The sequence below is a fragment of the Hevea brasiliensis genome, chromosome 7, assembly GCF_030052815.1.
Source record: "Hevea brasiliensis isolate MT/VB/25A 57/8 chromosome 7, ASM3005281v1, whole genome shotgun sequence".
In the NCBI taxonomy this organism is placed as follows: domain Eukaryota; kingdom Viridiplantae; phylum Streptophyta; class Magnoliopsida; order Malpighiales; family Euphorbiaceae; genus Hevea; species Hevea brasiliensis.
In genome coordinates, this window is record NC_079499.1 from 19,900,026 (window position 1) to 19,913,820 (window position 13,795).

Genomic DNA, 13,795 nt, shown 5'->3' on the forward strand with positions numbered 1-13,795 from the left:
TTCATCACAGTCACTTTATTCAACTGCCGGTAATCAATGCAAAGCCTCAAAGTCCCATCCTTCTTTTTCACAACAAAGACCTTTGGAGCTCCCCATGGTGACACACTGGGGCGTATGAACCCCTTATCAAGCAACTCTTGCAATTGAGTTTTCAACTCCCTCAATTCAGTGGGTGCCATCCTATAAGGAGCAATGGAAATGAGTGCTGTACCCGGCAGTGTCTCAATAGCAAATTCAACTTCCCTTTCTGGTGGCAAACCAGGCAACTCTTCAGGGAACACATCTGGGAAGTCTCTTACTGTGGGTATATCACTCAGGTTTGGCTTAGCCTGCCTAGTATCCACCACATGTGCTAGGTAGGCTTCACAGCCTTTTCTCATCATTCTTCTTGCAACTGTGGCTGAGATAACATTGGACAGAAAATCTGTCCTTTCACCCACAACCGTGATCTCATTACCCTGAGAAGTTTTTAGAGAAATTCTCTTCAATTTGCAATCAACTATTGCCTGATGACGTGACAACCAGTCCATTCCCAAAATCACGTCAAACTCATGAAAAGGCAACTCAATTAAGTCTGCCAAGAATTCATACCCCTGAATCTTTAACGGGCAACCCTTTTATACTTTGTTCACCACTACACTGTGGCCCAATGGATTAGTGACCAGAATGTCTTGGTCACTCTCCCCTACTAGTATCCCCCTTTCTACGGGTAGGTTGATGCAGATGTATGAATGAGTGGATCCTGGATCCACCAATGCATGCACAGGTGTATTGTAGAGGGAGAACGTACCCCTGATGACGTCCGGGCATCTTGCTCCTCCTGGGCTCTAATGGCATAGGCTCTGGCAGTTGGTCTGTTATCAGGCCTCTCTACTAGCTCAGATGCAGGCCTCTGTGATGGTCCCACTGCCTCAGATTTGCCAGATTTCCTACCCCTTTGTGGTGCAGGAGCAGGTCTGTCTGCTTGTGTTGGAGCAGCTGTAGTAGCTCTGCGTGGACAGTTCTTCAACTGATGCTCTGTTGACCCACACCTTAGGGCACCGCCACTCTCCAACACTCCCCTTATGCCATTTCAAGCGGTGTGGACATGCGTAAGATGCTGGGGCTGGTCCCCTGAACCCCATCCCTGGAGAGCTGCCCACTGATGGTGTGGACTGACCTCTCCTAGGGGTAAACTATGGCCTGGGCCCTTGAGACTGACCCTGACCTTGTGGTTGACCTGAACTCTGTGCAGGTGGACCCTTGAACTTCTTCCCAGGTGCAGGAGATGAACTAGACTGACCTGGGCCCCTCTTCTGCTGTCTCTCTCTTCTGGTTTGCTCACTGATTCTTACTTTTTCAACCTTTATTACAGCTTCCACTAACTTGGTGAAGTCAGTGATTCCCAAAGCAGTGATCATGATCTTTATATTGTCATTCAATCCCTCTTCAAATCTCTTGCACCTTTCAGCTTCATTAGGGACTATCTCCCTTCCATAGCGGCTCAATCTAACGAATTCCTTCTCATACTCGGCCACTGACAGCTGTCTTTGCCTCAGATTAATGAACTCTCTTCTTCTCTCTTCCAGGTATACACTACCCACATATTTCTTCTTAAATTCGGAGAGGAAGAAGTCCCAAGTTACTATTTCTGGCTGTACTTCACTGGACACAGTATCCCACCATTCATATGCATCGTCTTGCAGCAGAGATACAGCAGATTCCAAGTTTTGCTATGGAGTGCAGTGGAGTTGTTTTAAAACTCGGCCTGTTCTGTTTAACCAATTTTCAGCTGCAACAGAATCATCTTCTCTCTTGCCAAAGAAGTCCACTGCTCCATATTTTCTCAATTTTTCTAGGTGTGATTTTGGTTGTGGAGGTGGTGGTGGTGGTGGCATTACCCTAGCCATTTGTTTGAAGAATTCGGCCATTTGTTGAAACACGGCCTGTGGAGGCTGAGCAGGCTCTGCTTGAGCTGGCGGAGCAGGTTCTCCCATACCCCCAGTCTCAGCTGCTGCAGGTGGAGCATGACTCTCCACTTCCTCCTCAACTGCCCTCTGAGATGTAGGGTCCATATCCTATTCAAAATAACAAAGACAAACAGATCTGCATTAGTGTCACCTCGACTCTTACAAATGCAATGCATGGCATGACTCAATCTAGGCCCAGAAACGCCTAAACCGTGCTCTGATACCACTAAATGTGTCACCTCTTACCCGTGTACAGTATATCCGAGTAAGCAATGTCACACGGTGTACCGGCACACTCTATTTTACCTTAATTAATTTTTATCATGGTTTTGAATATAACTTGTGAAATATTATTTATTTAAGTCATTTATTGAAATTATAATTTATTTGGGGTTCCGAAAATTTTATAGAAAATCCGGTAGAGTACCGGCTAAAAATGGAGAAAACAGTTCTTCGGAACCTGTGAAAAACACTTCCAAAATCATTTCTAAACAATCCCAACTCCATTTTATCAACAAAGTCTCAACATGATTTTCAACAACCTTTCCATTACTCAAACATTCATTTCTCATAGTATTCAAACATAAGCAATAAGTAAATATTCAAAATTTTCCATTCACAATCACAATTTGCATTATTTACATGAACATCAAAATACATTACATAAGTTCAATTACATACGAGAAAATAAAAGTTAGTTACAAAAATACCAAAATGAAACCTAGTGTCCTACCAATGCACTGTGGGTGGTGAGGTGACACGGACACTATGCAGAGCTGCAGGAGGTCTCACCCAGTCTGTGGTCTACTGGGCTCTCGGTCAGTATCTCCAGAACCTATGCGTGGCAAAAGCAACGCGCTAAGCAATAATGCTTAGCGGTGCAAATAATAAAATAGAAAGAAATAACAGAAATAAATATGCATTGAATGTATATGTCTTATTTGTTTTGTATTTGTATATCCATTTATTTCGTTAACTTTGTCCACTTTCATTTATTTGGTTGCCCAAGTAACCTATACTGGACGACTGGACTGGATAAACAGGTAAAATGGCACTGGGTATCTAGTACCTCGGGCCGTCACACCATCGGTCACATATGCATCTCCCGGTGTGCAACAGAACAGCTAATAAGCTGTAATAATATCAGGCACAAGGCCAAATCTCAACACAAGGTCAGAATGGCTAAAAGCCATGAAATCACAGAATGGCATAATGCCATGTGCAGTACTGCTAACTGAACCCTATTGGCATGCCAAACTATCCAAACCAATCTTGTTAGGTATACTAGGGCATTTGATACTTTTGAATTCTTCAATTTTTGAATTTCAAGTTTTGGTGTCACTATTCACTTCATTAGTCAATAAAAATGTTGACTTTTGGATAGAAAATAGGTGCATTGGTTTTAACACTCCCAATGTACCACATTTTGCATTTAAAACTTGTTGGAATTAATCACCAATATCATTTCTAAGCTTAGCACTAAGGGGGCAGAATTTTCAGTTTTTGTACCCCAACTTTACTGTTCCATTAGTGACTGTTACAGTGGAAATTTGAGGAAATGGTAAACATAAAAGTTGTTCCTTATTTTTTCTAGTTGAATTTCTTTTTTTGAATCACTCCATTTGGAGTTTTTTAGCTCTAGATATGGTCCAAAAACCACAGCTGGCCGGATTGCAAAACTGCAGAATTGACCATATCTACAGTGCAGTGAATAGTGACTGCCACTGCCTTGTTGGATAGGTTCTGGTCATAATTTGGGGTAGGTTTCTTCATGAAAGTTGTTTGTCTATATCTTATCTTGTTTCTGTAAAAATTTCAGGTCAATTGGACCATTCTACAGTGAGTTATGGCCAAATGAACAATTACTGTTTATTTGGTCATTCTGCAAAATCTGGTTGCAGGGTATCCGGATTGGGGCCAATTTTTGGTCCACTTGCTTTGGTCTTTTGGGCATGGTTTCTTCAGTAAAATTGTGCCATTATATGTCTAGTTTCATGTCCAATTGGCCAATTACCAATTGAACCTACACAGCCAAAGATATGGCAGTCCAAACAGGCTAGACTCACAGCCTCCCTGCTGCCCTCACTAGGCAGCAATACCATTTCAGTTTGTAACACTCTAGTTCACTTCAAATTATGGTCAACTTACCTCAAATGGTCACTAATTGACCATTAGAATGTTCACTCATCATTTCATAAGCCAAGTCCAAATTTCACTCCCAAAACCCTAATTTCCCATTATGTTTCACACCACACACCTTAGTTAACACTTTCATTCTTTATATATATATATATATAAACTTTAAACACCCTCTCTAATCCACTCTAAGCCCATCTAAACCATCAAAGTCATAACCCTCACTAGGCAGCCGAATTCCATGGTATGCATACACATGAGTTTTAGTCCATTTAATTCACCATTTCATATTAATTTCATGTCCCTAACATGGAACAAAAGAAATATAAGCCTAAATAAGCACTAACCTCTTGTAGGGCAGAATTTTCCAAGCTCAAACTTCACTTTCTTTCCTTTTCTAGGCTGCCAAACACTTTCTTAGAGTGTGTGGATAAGTTTTAGTGAAGGTGACTTAGGGTTTAGTAGTGGAATTTCATGGGAAATGGAAGTAATTAAAGGAAACTTTCATGGAGGGTTATGGAGGGGAGGTCACGGCTTGAGGAAGAAGAAGAAGAAGAGCAGAATTTTTTTGGTCTTCTTTTGTCTCTTTTATTAGTTAATTAAATGGTTGTTTAATTGTGATTGGAGGAAGCTTTTAAATGACATCATAATATGTCATATTTGGCATTTTATTGTATTTTCTTTTCTTTTCTTTTCTACTAACTTCAAATTAATTTTTCATCAACATTAATTCATATTTTATGTCATAATAATTATTTACTCAACTGGACAAGTCGGCCAAAAATCACCTCTGAAGGCGAAATGACCAAAATGCCCTCCGTTTGGCTTAACGGGTCAAAATTATCTGTACCGATTGAAAGATTTTTCTAAATATTTTCTTGGCATTCTAATGCCATATGAACCTCAATGACCCTTTTCTGGAGTCCCAAAAATTATTTTATGAATTTTTCCCCGGGTCTAGAGCTCCTAGTTGCGAGAACCGCAACTTCCCTCTGGTTACCCATCGCTTGGGCACCGGCTCATTTGACTTGGTTGTATTTTATTTCTAAAATTTTTACTAAATTTTTCTTATTAATATTTGAGTTAATCATGGTTCCTGACTTTAGTTTAAATATTTTTCCGGACGTTCTAGCTGTCCGGACCGACACCGGTCACCGGAACAGTAGAATGTACGGAGTTGCTACCGGGAGGGTGTTACATTCAGTGTGTGTTGGCTCAGATTGGTCATATGTTGGGACAAGTGTTCAGTCAAGAGGGGATCCGTAGCCTTGAGTAAATAGGGTTAAAAGTCATATGCGGATTTGAGCTGTTCTTGATAAGATTAAGTTCCTAGCCAGGACGAATGACTTTGTCAGGAAAGGTGTTTCCTGATGGTAAAGTTTTATATGTCAAGAATCAGATTTCAAATGAGTGCATAAGATTCCATACAAAGGAGTTTGACTCAACCATGACCCTTAATGGAATTGGGACATAATATGGAAGGATTTTAGTGCATGGTAAAGTATGATCAAAGGTTCATTATTAAGATATTTCTTGTTGCTAATTGGGTGGCCATGGCATGCTATGCTAGGTGTTAACCATGATCTATGAGATGCCTAAAATGATTTGGGGAAATCATTTATGGTTTAGAAGACTTCCAATGATATTAAGAGTTAGTATCATTTCTCATTGCCAATTAGTAATGAGCCTAGTAAGTCACACACCTACACAAGTTAACCACCAAGTAAATTATGATTTAATTGATTAATTAAAGAGTTTAATTAATTAATTAAATAGATTTGGTTTGTAATAAAATTACAAAGTCCCTAACATGACTTGAAACCAAATCTTTCATATTGGATGTATGATATAAATTGAATTTATATTTAAAGAGTTTAAATATGAATTCAATTTTAAGATTAATTAATGGAGATTAATTAATTAATTAATTTATATGTGATATAAATTAATTTGAGGGAGAAATTACAATTTTGGGTTGAGAACTCAAAATTAAATACAAGGACAAAATGGTAATTTTACATGGTGACACGTGGCACCATGAGATGGTGACACGTGGCACCTATTGATGTGTGCCATTTGTCTTCCATGTGATGAAAGATGACATTTAGATGATTTAATCTTGTCTTGACAAGTGGATTAATGAGATTGAGACACACTAAAAGCAAGATAAAATAGGATCTTGACATGTGGCACACTATTAACTATTTTGTCTCTTGTATTTAAATACAAGATAAGAAGAGGACCAAGGGAGTTGAATCTTCTTCTTCTTCTTCTACCTTGGATGGCAACAAGGGGCTTCTCTCTCCTTTTGTTTTTTCCTCTATTGATAATAGAAATAAAGCTTGTTTCTTTCTTGAATCAAAGACACTAGAAAGAGTTTCTAGCCTAAAACATCCATTAGAATATCACCTAAACCAAATACCCTAAAAGTTAGTGGCTAGCAAGCATTAAAGAGAGGACTTGGGCTGCCTAAGGTGACCTTGGTGGAAGCTTGTGGTGGACAAGCTAGAGAAGCAATAAGTGGTACTCTTGGAGACTACTAAAGGGTGTAAGAAGTGTGATTCAGCGCCTTTGAGGTTAGTCTCTTTCAATCCCTATTAAAGCTAGGGTTTGATTTGATTAATAGTTAATCAACAATCCTTGATGGCAAATGAATATCAAATGCATGTTAAAAGAGTGTTTTGACATGCTTTAGGGCATTAGAGAAAGGCTAGAATCATAATACACTTGTATGTATGCATGAAACCCTAGATAAAATTTTTAAAATCCATCCTCTAAGGCCCAAACCACGCTTTCCAAAACTGCCTTCAATTGGTATCAGAGCCACTATATTTGCCATTAGGATTGTTTATGGTGTTAGTAGTATGCCCTAGAGCATATCATTTTGTATGTATCTTGTACATATTTTATTAATAAAAGTCAATTTCACCTTTTCGTTTACATAATGTATTTATGTGTAATAGAAAAGGTCCATTGATATTTTGTTAGAAATTTTATTCTTAAGTTGTTAAGAATATAAGTGATAGTATTTCTAGCACAAAGTATCATAAATTGGTTCACAATCGAGGATACTTCACATAGGACATGACTTATCCAGAAAGATTGTAATCATGTTTGTTCCCAAGGTATTTATATGAGATATAAATAAGATGGAGTGGTGAGTCTCATGCCACATAACAAACATGATAGGCACTTATACATGATAAGTAGGCCGAACCAGTGACGCTTATGACAAGCACATGGAGTTTACTCTTGTCAATGCATTGTCATATATCATATCAGTGCATATAATCTTTAGACCTGAGATAACACAGTTATCTTATATATAGGTGGTTTGAGTTTGATACTGCTTTCATACTTGTACTGTGTATGGGTATATGGGCATGTGTTGGCTCCTACTAGTTATATATGGAGATAGGTATTGATTAAGATGGAATCTGTTACTCTAAGTAAATAGGGATAAAATCCTATGTTCATTTAATTATTCTTGATGTTTCAAGTTCCTTGCCAGGACAAACAGATTTAGTCAGAAAAGAGTTTCTGATAAGAAAATCTGATTAATCAAGAACTGGAATTAAAAGAGAATATAATGTTCATAGCAAATAGGGTTTGGCATTAACCATGATTCCAGCTCGAATTGAGATTTTGTAACAGAGAGATTCTAGTGCATGGTAACATATGATTAAATGTTCATTTAAGGTATTCCTTGTTACTGATTAGGTGGCCATGACACGCTATGCTAGGTGTCAACCATGGTCTATGAGATGCCTAAAATGATTTAGAGAAATCATTTATGGTAAGAAAGAGTTCTGATGATATTAAGAGTTAATATCATATCTCATTGCCAATTAGTTATGAGCCCAGTGATTCACACACATACACAAGTTAATCACCAAGTAAAATGTGACTTAATTGATTAATTAAAGAGTTTAATTGAATAATTAAATATGTTTGGTTTGCAATGAGATTGCAAAGTCCCTAGCATGGCTCGAAACCAAATATAGGTTATTGCATGTATAGTAAAAGTTAAATTTATATTTAAAGTATTTAAATATGAATTTAATTATAAGAAATTAATTAATGGAGATTAATTAATTAATTTATATTTGATATAAATTGATTAGAAGAGGAGAAATAATGATTTTGGATTGAGAACTCAAAATTAGAACATAAGGGTAATTTGGTCATTTCACATGGTGACATATGGCACCATGAGATGGTGACACATGGCACCATATAAACTTACCATTTGTCTTCCTATCATGCAAGATGATCAAAGTCAATATTAAGTCTAGCTTTGACACTTGGCTTAATGTGATTAAGTCAATTAAAAATAAGATACAATGTGGTGGTGACATGTGGCAAAGGGTTTAAGTGATTATTTGACCTAATTATAAAAGGGAAAGAAAGAAGAAAAAAAAACATAACACTCTCTATTCTCAAGTGTGGCAGCAACGCATTCTCTCCCTCTTCTCTTCTTTCTTTCTCATCAATTCAAAGAGAATCACTCAATTCCCTTTGAATTAAAATTGCTAGGAATTGTTTCTAGTGTCCTATACACACATATAACCTCTCTAAAAGCAAAACCCCAAATTATAATTGATTGGTAAGGCTTGAGAAGCAAAATTTGGTCTGCCCATTGGTGATCTTGGTGTAGACAAGTTAGAGGGAAAACACTTGGGGTCCTAGGACCTTCCTAAAGGTGTCAATTTCATCCATAGTGCATCAAAGAGGTTAGTGCCTAAATTCTTCTTTCAAATTATGGTTTAATTGAATTAATTTGTTAATTCACAATCTTAAATGGCAAATGAAGATCCTAATACATATTAAAAGTTTTTAATATGCAATTAAGCATTGAAATTAATTAGGCACATAAGAGATGTGGCATGATGAATGAAACCCTAGAAAAAAATTTTGAAATTCAATGCTCCAATGCACCAATTACCATGCTTCTGCTCCTTCAATTGGTATCAGAGCCACTATATTTGCCATTAGGATTGAATATGAGGTTTAATTGTGTGATTGGATCAAATGTTGATTGATTCAAAGCTGGTTGGGTATTCCAAAGGTGGCGGCATGAAAGTTATGATGCTCATGGGTGGCGGCTTGAATATGATTCACACCGTAAGGATGTTTTTAGTGTATGGGCTTGGTTTTAAGGCCCATAATTAAGCCCATACCTAATTAAATTGTTTAATTAGGAATTTTAATCGCACAATTAATTTATGAAAATTGTTTTCTTAGAGTTAAATTTGGAAAAGGGTTTCTAAATTTAAATTATTTGAATGAGATTCAAATATGAATTTTTTAGTTGAATATGTGATATTCAATTTAATTTTTTAGTATGTATATTTTATTTAATTGTTAAATTTTAATATGCATGATGGATGATCATGGATAATAAAAGACCAATGTGATTGGATTTACTTCTTTTATTTTTCTTTGGGTTATAAAATAATTAATTTTATTTTAGTGGCATGTATTATAAATGTTGTAATAATTTGGGTTGTAATTTCATTTATTTGAGGATTTTAAAGTCCATATTCTTGTAAATTCACCTTGGTATGCCAAGGATTACAATATAATTGGATTGCAAGAAGATTAAGGAGGTCAAGAGCATTGGTGGGACTAGTGGGAGGAAAACAAGATCAAGGGTTGATTATGTACTCCTTCAGCAACTCTTGTAAAATGAATGAATGAAATACACCTAGGAATGCCCTGATTCAATTCTTGGTGGCTCAGAATTGAATCCCTTAGAAAGTCCATGATCATACTATATTATTTGTTTATCCATGTATGCATGAGATGTATAGGAATGTATGCAAGTATATGATATATGCATGCTAATTGGATAATGTGCAAAGTGAGACCATAATAGTAATTAAGCCGACCACTAAATCTTCCAAACAAATGATTAAGTTGGAAATGGTATAATTAAAGTAATCATATCATGGCCCTCCATTGAGGTAATTATTTTAAGAAATTTTAAATACTTGCATGTGATGCATTTAATTTAAGAGATTTTCTTAAGAATAATTGTTAAGCATGAGATGTTATAAATATGTAAATAGTTGATGGCCAATAATGGATGTGCCTGAGGATATTAAATTATTTGCATGTTTACTGGCTCAATGGGATCAACTTAACTAATGCAAGATAAATCAATAATGGATGTGCCTGAGATTTTGAGCGTTAGGGGCTAGATAAATGATTGAACCTCACATGAGATGTGATGGGTAAGGAGTTGCTCACTTATAGTTTATTGTAATTCCAATAATGGATGTGCTTGAGGATGATTAATAAGACTATAAGAATTCAATCACCAACTAGAAATCCATCCAACTAGGATTTCTGTTTCCTACTTTAGAAGTGTAGGATTCGCCAAGTTGGTAGGAGGACCAATTTGATTAAAAGACCATAATCATTTTGGTTAATTACTTGATATATTTACTAATTAATCTAGTTATTTTCTGCAGTTGATTTTTTGATAATAATGAGCACACAACAACCACCACCATCTAATATCCTTGCGAGCATATTTGATTACAATATGACCAATGGAACATTACAAGACAGGACACCAAATCTGAAAAATTTGAAATTGTGCCTAGGAAACCTAAAAATATAAAGAGTAACTAAAACCAACAAAATTGGTAACCAAAATGTGGTATGTGGGTGAAATTGAAATCCCTATACCTATTAAGCATAAGAAAGTCAACAATTTAACTCGAATAGTGTCGTGAATAGTAACCCTGAAAGGCAAAATTTTAAGAACGTTAATTTAAGCATATTAAGACTCGAAATAAGTAATTGTGAAATTCTTTAGTGGATTTATTATAAATTGTGATACTAAAACACTGTAAAATTGTGTGTTTCAGTTGGAAAGAATACTAGGAAAGAACCCGAAACATCGAGTCAAGGCCAAGAGGCGACTCGCATGAGATTTGTGCACAACATAAAATGTTCTATAAATTTCTTTTGCACAGTGCATGAAATGAATTGTGATTCATTTATATTGCAAAATGATGATTGAAATGTATATTATGCTATTGACCTAAAATGTTGAAAAATTAATTGCATATGTTTTAATTGTTAGTAAATGTTTGGTAAATTATTGAGATAGTTTTGAAACCACAGTGTCATGACAATATATTTGAATGCCTCACTAGCATGACTAGTGGGAGGAATTAGTTTTAAATTTTGATTCCCTCTCTGGCTGAAATGTTGAGGTGTGTGCCAGTAGAGAAAGAAATTGAATGGGTTCCCATAGATTGAGCTAGCTAGCCTTGTGATTCCTCATAAGCCTCCGGCTATTGAGATGAACATTGTTCTGATGGCATGATGTAACTGTGTGTTTTTATAAAATCTGTTTTGAGACTTCCTAAATGAGATTGTTTGAACTAAAAATTTATAAATTATGTTTTGTATCTGTTTTTCATGTTCAGTACCATATTTGAATAAATGTGATTTGACTTATTCATAAAATGTTATTTTAGTATGTTGTGCACCACTGAGTCATAGTACTAAGCGATAGCTTTTTATTGTTGTGCAGGTAAAGAGACTGGTAGAGCAACTGAGTGAGCTGCTAAGGACTGCTGTGCTACTTTTGGATATTTTGTCAGGTATAAATTTTATACCCTGATTGTATATATTTGTTTTGATATATATAACTGTATGTACATGCATGAAATGGTCTTGAGCAGTTTGTACAGATTTTGTAATAATATTATTTTGGATTTTCTATTGTAAAAATTGACTGATGTATGTAAATTAGTTTTTCTTCAATAATTGTGTATTGCGAAAATATTTAAATTGAGAATTTCTTTGAATTATGGAGTTTGGGAGAAATTGTGATGATTTGAGTTAAAATGGTGATTGTGATTTGATGAAGTGTATATTTGGAAGTGTTTTTCACAGGTGAAAATTTTTCGGTTTTCTCAAATACTACAGGTACTCTGCCAAAATTTTTCTAAAATTTGCGAAAAAATGAAAATAATAAAAAATTATACATGACTTTCAAACCTTAATTAAATGTTTTAAATTCCAACAAAAAATGCTCACCACTTCTAAAAAGTAAGAAAATTGTTTTAAAATCCCTTGTAGTATATTTAATGGGTTATCGGTAGGCGAAGTATGGTAATTCATTAGGTATACTATGGGATCATGTTATGCCTTACAAATGGGTAAGGTGTGACATGTTTTAGTGGTATTAGAGCAAATTTTTAAAGTATGTTTTGACTTGTGAATTTGTGTCTTTTCTTTGATAAGTACAACTGCTGAATGTCCCTATTTGTTACATACAGTGCATTACATCATGAAAATAAACTAATGGAGAGAAATCTCCTTATGTTATTTGTTCAGGAGATATCCTAACTCCAAACTTGTGACACCCCTTACCCGACTACAGTGTAGCCGAGCAAGTTATGCCACTCAGTGTGTCGAGCACTCTATTTTTCTTAATTCATTTTTATTCTTTCTTTTGAATATAACTTGTGAAATATAATTCATTTTAAGCCATTTATCGAAATTACTATTTATTTGAGGTTTCGAAAAATTTTAAAGAAAATCCGGCGGAGTACCGGCTAAAAGTGGAGAAAACAGTTCTTCGGAACCTGTTAAAAACACTTCCTATATTCATTTTCCATCATCTCAACTCCATTTATCAAATCTCAACAATGTTCAATCTCAGTTCTCATTCATCCATCTCATAAGATACCATGCATAAATCATTGATAAACATTCACTTTTCCATTTACAACCACACTTTTCATTATTTACATGAATATCAAAATATATTACATAAGTTTCAAATACATATGAGAAAATAAAATCAATTACAAAGTATCAAAATGACATCTAGCGTCCTACCAATGCAATCACGGCGGTGAGGTGACAGACACTATGCGAGCGTGAAGCGCCTTCTTGAATCGTGGTCTCTTGGCGCTCTGTCAATCTTGATACCTCTACAGCGTTGCAAAAGCGACGCGCTAAGCATAAAGCTTAGTGGTGCAAATAATAAAATAGAAAGAAATAATATGCAATATAAAAATCATAATTTCTTAGCCATTGTGTTCATAAGAACTGAATAATTACCAACTTAGTGTTTAGTCGAGGGCTAATTACGTTTTATGATATTAACTTCTTCATGAATTTTAAGTTTTCATTGTATTCTATCGTAATCATTCCTGATATTTAGTTTTCGTAGTTTCTTCAATAATCGGTTCAATTACGATTATACTTTTCCATGCCCAAGTAACCTATCTTTGGACGATCGGATGGATAACGGTCGTTGGCCTTGGACACCGCGGTGCCTCGGGCGTCATACCATGGGGCAGAACGCCAACCACGTATGCGATCGGTATGGCTAAAAAGCCATGATATCACATAATCGGCATAAAAGCCATGAATACGGGCATAAAAGCCATGGATACGGGCATAAAGCCATGAATACAGGCATAAAAGCCTTTCCTTTCAAGATCGCTAAAACAATACCCTATTGGCATGCCAAACTATCCAAACCAATCACATTAGGCCTACTAGGGCATTTTGCATTTTTAAGTTTCACAATTTTTGAATTTCAAGTTTTCATGTCACTATTCATTTCATTAGTCAACAAAAAATTGACTTTTGCATAGAACAAAGATGCATTGGTTTTAACACTTCCAATGTACCCCATTTTGCATTTAAAACTTGTTAGTTTTGGTCACTTT